General features: G+C 43.8%; 1 long non-coding RNA gene across 1 annotated transcript; it reads left to right on the top strand.

Moving 5' to 3' along the window:
- The first annotated feature begins 1,616 nt into the window (after nt 1-1,616).
- On the top strand, nt 1,617-6,059 carry LOC104914237. Its single transcript, XR_004161971.1, has 2 exons — nt 1,617-2,948; nt 5,746-6,059. It is a non-coding gene; the product is annotated as an uncharacterized LOC104914237 (long non-coding RNA).
- Nucleotides 6,060-7,220: the final 1,161 nt, after the last annotated feature.

The raw sequence follows: 7,220 nt of genomic DNA, 5'->3' as shown, positions 1-7,220 counted from the left end.
TGTGCTTGGGCTACCAAGTCAACCTTGTTTGGAGATTGCTAACTTGCACGCAGAAAATCTGGTTTATTACAGTCTTCATCGTGTTGATGTTAGGGATGCTTTTGGGGGAATAGTGCACTTCCACTGACTGCTGCCTCTCTCTGAGCTCTGTAGGAACAGTTGCATCCTGACATTAAGATTTACTTATCTGAAGAGCAAGCCAACTTGGCGGGGCTGGGAGAATTCAGGGCTTGTATTGGTTCCCAGGATTCATGAGAAGTTTCTGTGCAATGGCTGGTGGGTATACTTTGGAGAATGACTAACACTTGCAGGGCTCTCACAGAGCTGCTGGCTGTGTTAATGAGGTAAGTTCTGCCCAATTTTCTGTGGAGGGCTGACTTAAATGTTACATACAGAGAGAAGGAGGCTTTAGGTTTGAATTTCCCTTCACGATTCATCTTGAACATAGCAGCTGGTGAGGCAGGGTGGAGAAAGCTTTTGTGGCATATTCTGATCTCTCAGGCTGTCTGCTGCACCATTTTCTGTGTGTGACAGAAAGAATGAAAATGTCATATATAATCTGTATCATCTGTATGTGTTTGTACCTGAGAGAGATGACTGATGAAAATACAAAGAGCAGAATGTTTATTATCTTATTAATGCATGAGCATCATTCCCATTCTCTTACTCACTGAGTGGGAATGTTGTGAAAGAAAGAATCACTCCTCAAATGTCAAGCACCTTGGAAAAGCTATGATCTGTAGAACTGGAATGGAGGGGTGAATGAGGTTGAAAAATATAGGACACACCTGGTGAAAAGTGTGCTGGAGGAAGGTGGCAATGGAGCAAAGGATCTGCATGGATAAGATGAAGAAGGGTCACAGAATCACAGAATGAGTTGGATTCGAAGGGACCTCAAAGCCCACCCAGTCCCAACTCCCTGCAATGGGTAGGGCTGCTACCCACCTGATCAGGCTGCCCAGGGCCCCATCCTCGGCTGAATGTAATCCAGCAAGGTGCCTAGTGGCACCGTGGATTTTGTCAGAAATAGCGCATCCAGCAGGAGCAGGGAGGTGATTGTTCCTCTGTACTTGGCACTGCTGAGGCTGCATCTTGAATACTGTGCTCAGTTTTGGGTGTCTCACTACAAGAAAGACACTGAGGCGCTAGAGTGTGTCCAGAGAAGGGCAGCAGAGCTGTGAGGGGTCTGGTGCACAAGACTGATGGGGAGCGGCTGAGAGAACTGGGGTTGTTCAGTCTGGAGAAGAGGAGGCTTGGGAGATCTCGTCACTCTCTACAGCCACCTGAAAGTAGTTTGTGGTGAGGTGGGGATCGACCTCTTCTCCCAGATAACAGTGATAGGATGAGAGGTAATGGCCACAAATTGTGCCAGGAGAAGTTCAGGTTAGGAAACATTTCTTCTCGGCAAGAGTGGTGATGCAGTGGCACAGGCTGCCCAGGGAGGTGATGGAGTCACCGTCTCTGGAGGTATTCAAGAAAAGAGCAGATGTAGTACTTAGGAACATGGTTTAGTGTACAGTATTGGTGGTAGGTGGATGGTTAAACTAGGTGATCCTACAGGTCTTTTCCAGTCTTGGTGACTCCGTGATTCTATCCAACCTGGCCTTGAGCACCTCCAGGGATGGGGCACCACAATTTCTCCAGGCAGCTGTGCCTGCACCTCACTGCCCTCTCTGAAAAATTTCTGTCTGACATCTAAACTAAATCTCCCCTCTTTTAATTTAAAAGCATTCTCTCTTGTCCTATCACTATCAGACTGTGTAAAAAGTTTTTTTCCTTCCTGTAATGAAACCTTAGCGTACTGGGAAATCTCCCCAGAGTTGCTCATCTCCAGATTAAACAGTCCCAGCTCCCTCAGCGTGTCTTCACAAGAGAGGTTCTCTGAACATCTTTGTGCCCTTGTTTGGACCTGTCCCAACAGCTTCACATCCCTCCAGTACCGAGGTCCCCAGGCCTGGATGCAGTACTCTGGATGGGTCAAAGCAGAGAGGGACAATCCCCCTACTCTCCTTGCTTCCCACTCCTCTTGTGACGCAGCCCACAAGACCCAGTGCATTCTGGGCTGAGAGCACACACTGCTAGCTCGTGTTCAGCTTTTTGTCCACCAGAATCCCCAAATCCTTTTCTGTGGGGCTGCTCTCAATGAGTTCTTCTCCCAGTCTGTATATATATCTGGGATTGCCCAACCAAAGGGCAACACCTTGCACTTGGCCTTGTTGACCCCCTTTGCGGGTCTCTTACTAAGTATAGGCCACAGAGGCATGCAGGAATGCTGGGGGAAAAACACAAGTGCGTCCCCCCCCTCCTGTTCTGAAGTAATCTGTATGTTTGCACAGAGGAGTGCTGGAAGCAGCTGGTGGGTATGGGCTTGTGCCCAGCTTGCTCAAAGTGTAGACACAAGATTTGTGCTGCATCAGCACACTGGAGGAGAATCAAACCAAAATTGTTTGATCCTCCAAGTTGCTAACTATGAGGCAGGGTAGGATATTGCAAGTTGTACCAGCCACTGTAGGAAAGTGCAAATAGTTTGCTTTAGTAATCCCTGTAATCCCCTATAAATAATGCCCTCACCTATATTGATGAAAAAATTACATAACAGCTACACCCAGCCAAAGGGAAAAAATAAACAAAAAATCATCCAATACACTCATGATGCTGGTCAGATTCATCTGAGCCGCATTAGCAGGGCTTAGTACTGCAGCCAGAGAAAGGAGGACTGCCATCCGGAAGGAATATCTGTGTAATCTTAGGCTCAAAAAGTAGTTTTCAAAAAACTCCAGACCCTGACTCTTTGTTTATTATGCAGGATGCAGGCTGAGATGGAAGGTGGGGGATCGGTATGCTGGATCGCATTCAAGCCGCTCGTTCATAGGGATTTTCCCCTGTGGCCTCCAAGTCAGCAGTGGTTGCACAAGCCGTGATGAGGTAGCTCTTCCATCTGCATTTAGGTATGGGTCATCCACGTGGATAGCACATGGAAAAATCTCTGCAGGCTTGCACTGGCACCTTAGTTAAGCTTTACAAAAGGGTGACTTAGTGGCTCAGGAGGCAGAGCTGCAAAGGGTTTCTCTCCCTGGGTTGCACTGTACTGTCAGAGCTGCTGGGAGGTATGTGATGTGGCTGAAGGAAACTGTTCTCAGGTTGGAAAACTACAAAGGGACTGTCAATTGCTGTCCGTTAAGCCCAAGATTTAGCTTTAAAAGATACATACATATTTGAGCAACGTACACTTAGAAGCACTAGGTTGTCCTGTGTTCTTATGTTGTCTCGGGCTATGCTTTAGGTTGCAGAACACAGGAGTGCTTGATAGAGTCAATGGTCATCCCCGTTTGATGCTCTTTAAATTTGCCAGAAGAAAATGTATCGAGTGCTTAGAGAGACAGTGCCAGCAAGAGCTGGGTCTACACATGCCTTTCAGATCAGGAGGCTAAGGAAAGGGACACTGATAAGGAGGTGTAAATGCAGCACATCCTTCCAGATGAGGAAGGCTGTGAAGGGTTTCTGTGAAGGTTTTATGTGCAAGGGGGGGTGAATCACTACTGAAGAGTGCAGCAGTCCTTGTGTGTAGGTCTGTGCTGCTGGCTTCTCCACAGCCTCCGCTGGCACTGAGTAATCACTGAGACGAGTGGGGCTGATGACTGTGAAGATGACTGTAAATCACAGCACCGTGATGGCTCCTGCACGTGACATTCCTCTCAACCTCTGGGAGCTCTAAAAACAGCTGTGGTCTAAAACCCCTGGTAAATTGCACTGTGAAAATGACCTGGTAAGAGCAAGAGCCCCCTCTGGGTGTTATTATGATTTGAATTACATGGTCCTTAAATGCTGGCATTTGAAAAAGTACAATAGTGGTCTTCCTCATGTGAGAATCCACAGAAATGTTATGGGTTCTTTTAATGGTAAATGTGGGCAACCCACTGAAGCCAGTTGGAGTCCATGGTATATGTTTTACCAAAAGTATTCGCTAAGGTATTTTTGTGAGAATGAAAATTAAGAAGTCCAGATGGTCAGCAAGGTATCTCATTCCTGGAAACACATTCACGTGTTTTATTTTATTCCAATGTCATTGATTTTTTCTAGGATCTGGGGGAGAACATCTATTTACTTTGGCTTCCCCTGTTGATTTCCGTCTGTCTGCTTACTTGCACAAAGCTAAGCACGTGCATGAAAATATGTAAGATCAGCAACTCACTTCATGGTATGCAGGTCTGAAAATTAGAGCTTTCTGCAGAGTTCATCCTAAAAGATTTCTAACAAGCATTCATTGAAAAATATATTTTTTTGCAAATTATTATTTTTTATTTTAAATTCTGGAAATAAAGTCTAGCAGTTCACTGCAAAGCAGTTAAATCCTCATTCAGATGTCAGTTTTCCTTTAGACCTAGATCAAAGTAAAGATCTTAGAAGATCTCACTGTGAATTCATCTGTTTTGACATCTATCAGTGCTTTCTGCAGAGTTCTTTCAAAAAAACAAAAAATAAAGGAAGAAACTTGGCATAGAGAAGACTCTCAGGGTGGGCCAATTAAGTTTAATGAGTTTTCTCTTCTTTGCAATGTATGTCCATGATATGAAAATACCTTGTAGGGTTCATTTGCCTTCAAGAGGCTTTGGAAAGCCTGCTGGTTTCTCCAGGCTTGCATTTTTGTGGACACACTTAGGAAAAAGATGAAGACTATTTCTGACATCTAGTGAACAGATACCACTTGTTTCTGACATCTTTTGAAGTTCTGTCCATTACTTGGAGGTCAGAATGAATTTCAGTGGAAATATCTGAATCCTGTTTTTTCCCTCGTCTACTTCTTTGTAGGTTTTCTACATTACTTTTTACCATAAATATGTTTGTTTTTATCTTTTAATTTGTGCTTCATTGTCAGGAAACTGACAATTGTTTCAAACAGGATATATCAATCCTCTTACTGTTGTAGGAAACTCTGCAATTTAAAGTACTCGCATTTACTTGATTTTCAAGCTGTTCCAGGTGTCTTTCTATAATTAGATTAATTTACACATATTCTTCTACACTTACCTCATCTCTTCTTTAATGCATTACTAAATCTATTTGTTCTCTTCTGACTTCTTCTAATTGAGCTCTTCTATCATCATCCATGGCCAGTGAACTGTTTGAGGAACTTTCTTTCTTTAGATTGCTAAAATGTACTCTGTAGAAATAATGGAGGATCAGGTGAGGTGCATATTAAGTCTTGAAGCATTTCTTTAGAACTGTTCTCTACTGGCCTTACAGCATCATAGACAGCCCAAGGGCCAGAAAGTGCCTGAGATCATTTAGTTTAATTTACTTGTTATCACAGGATCTAATTATTGCCATACTCCAAACAATTTTGAGTTGGCCCAACAAGTTTGGCTTGGCATAGATTCTCTCTCTGAAGGGCAGCCAGATTTGAAATGAAGATTTCAAGCTAAATCTAATCTCGTCCCTCCCCTGGAGAGCCTCTTCCATTGGTTAATCACTCTCACTGCAAAATATTTGAGTTGTTCCTGCTTAGGTTTCTAGAGCCTACCATCTGTTTGAAAGAGGCAGATTTGGGGTTTGAGGAATCAATAGGTTTAGTTTATAAAATACTTCTTTTCCTTGTCCCATTGTCCTTAACAAACAAACAAACAAACAAACAAAAAATGAGGAGATGAGGTGTTGTTAATGTATTGACTTTTAGGTACAGGGCTTTTCCAGATCTGCCTACTGTCTCTAATACTTTTCCTACCATCTCTGGTGTTGTTTTTGTAGACAAGCTTCACATCATCATCTGGTAAGAGAGTGGAAGATGCATGAAGTGGAATGCATAAGTCCATACATTCCAAGAGCCTTTCCCTGGAGTTTCAGTAGGAGCAAAATATCTCATTTAAGAAGAGGAAAAAGAAGAGAATATTTGGAAGTAAAATAAAAGATACAAAGCTTGGACTAAGGAAAATTTGACATTTCTCAAGGAAACAAAAAAAAAAAGGAAAGACATGAAGGAAAATAATGAAATACTTTGACAAAGCACTTAACTAGAACTACCAAGAAAATTCAGGAGATTCTGAGGAAATAAAGAAATTATAGAAAACAGTCATCCAAATTATGATCTTCATGACTCTTCAATTTGATTTTCTAAGGTGACCATATATTATTTGGGATCAAAAAGCATAAACACGTGTAGTGTCCAGTTACTTTAGACCTTATCTTTGCTCATACTTGAGCCTGAACTCCCTGTTCACACTCCCTGTGTGTTGACTTTTTCTGGCCCTTATCTGGAGTGCAGCAGTTTCCTGTCAAGGCAGAAAGAAATGTTGCAGGAGGGGAGTAGCTTACACTCAAGCTCTGCTTCCACAGTCACTTCTCCAAGTTCAGGTCTGGATTGCAGGCCTGCTGTGTTTACAGCATGAATAAAGTTGAGGTGACCAGAGATAAATAATTGGTTCTGCAGCTGAGAGATGTGGCTGACTAAGGTGGCCCCTGTGTGGTTCACAACTTTCAATTTACTGACAGCTTTGTCATCCTCAGGGATTGAGGATAGGCTGCTGTATTTGGGCTGGTGTGGCCAAGAAAACCCCATCCTCTGCAGATGGAGATGTTGCAGGTTGGACTGAAGAAGGTAAGAACCACCCAAAATGGGGTTTTGTTTTTACTGCCAGGCTCAGGCTGTGACTTCAGCCCGCTGCAGAGTTTATCTGGAACAGGCTCTCGACATCCAATCTCCAGCACAGCAGGGGGCTGCTGCTGGTGATGAAGCTATTTTCTCTCCTCTGCACTTCATTAGGAGAATTTATTTTGTTTATGCAAATAGGCTTCCTACCATCTCAGGCTCTCTGCAAAAAGGAGAAAGAAAATGAGCACCCAACTAACTCTGACTGCTTCCTGACAGCATCTTACACCATTCATGTAAGAGTAAAGGGCAGCAACAACCACATCTAAAAATTTCATGTCCTCTCTACTGCAGGGCTGAGCAGCCGGCAATAGTAGGGGGCCCTGGGCATGTGGTTGTTTTGGAGTGCACAGAGAGGCAGTGGAAGGTGGCTATGATGTTTGAGCGAGGCCTGGCTGTGGCAGGGCCTCAGGACAGGTGCAGCTTGGTGGTCCCTGGGGATGTAGTGGCTGCTGTGTGCCACTACCTGTGCTGCAAATGGTGTACGTTGAGATCTTGCACAGAAACCTGGGCCTTTTTATTTGAAACCCGATTAACTCATCACAGAATCACAGAATGGTTTGGGTTGGAAGGGAGC

Source organism: Meleagris gallopavo, chromosome 1 (genome assembly GCF_000146605.3).
Source record: "Meleagris gallopavo isolate NT-WF06-2002-E0010 breed Aviagen turkey brand Nicholas breeding stock chromosome 1, Turkey_5.1, whole genome shotgun sequence".
Taxonomy (NCBI): Eukaryota; Metazoa; Chordata; class Aves; order Galliformes; family Phasianidae; genus Meleagris; species Meleagris gallopavo.
The sequence above is the reverse complement of the archived record's forward strand: the minus strand, read 5'-3'. Positions and strand labels throughout refer to the sequence as shown.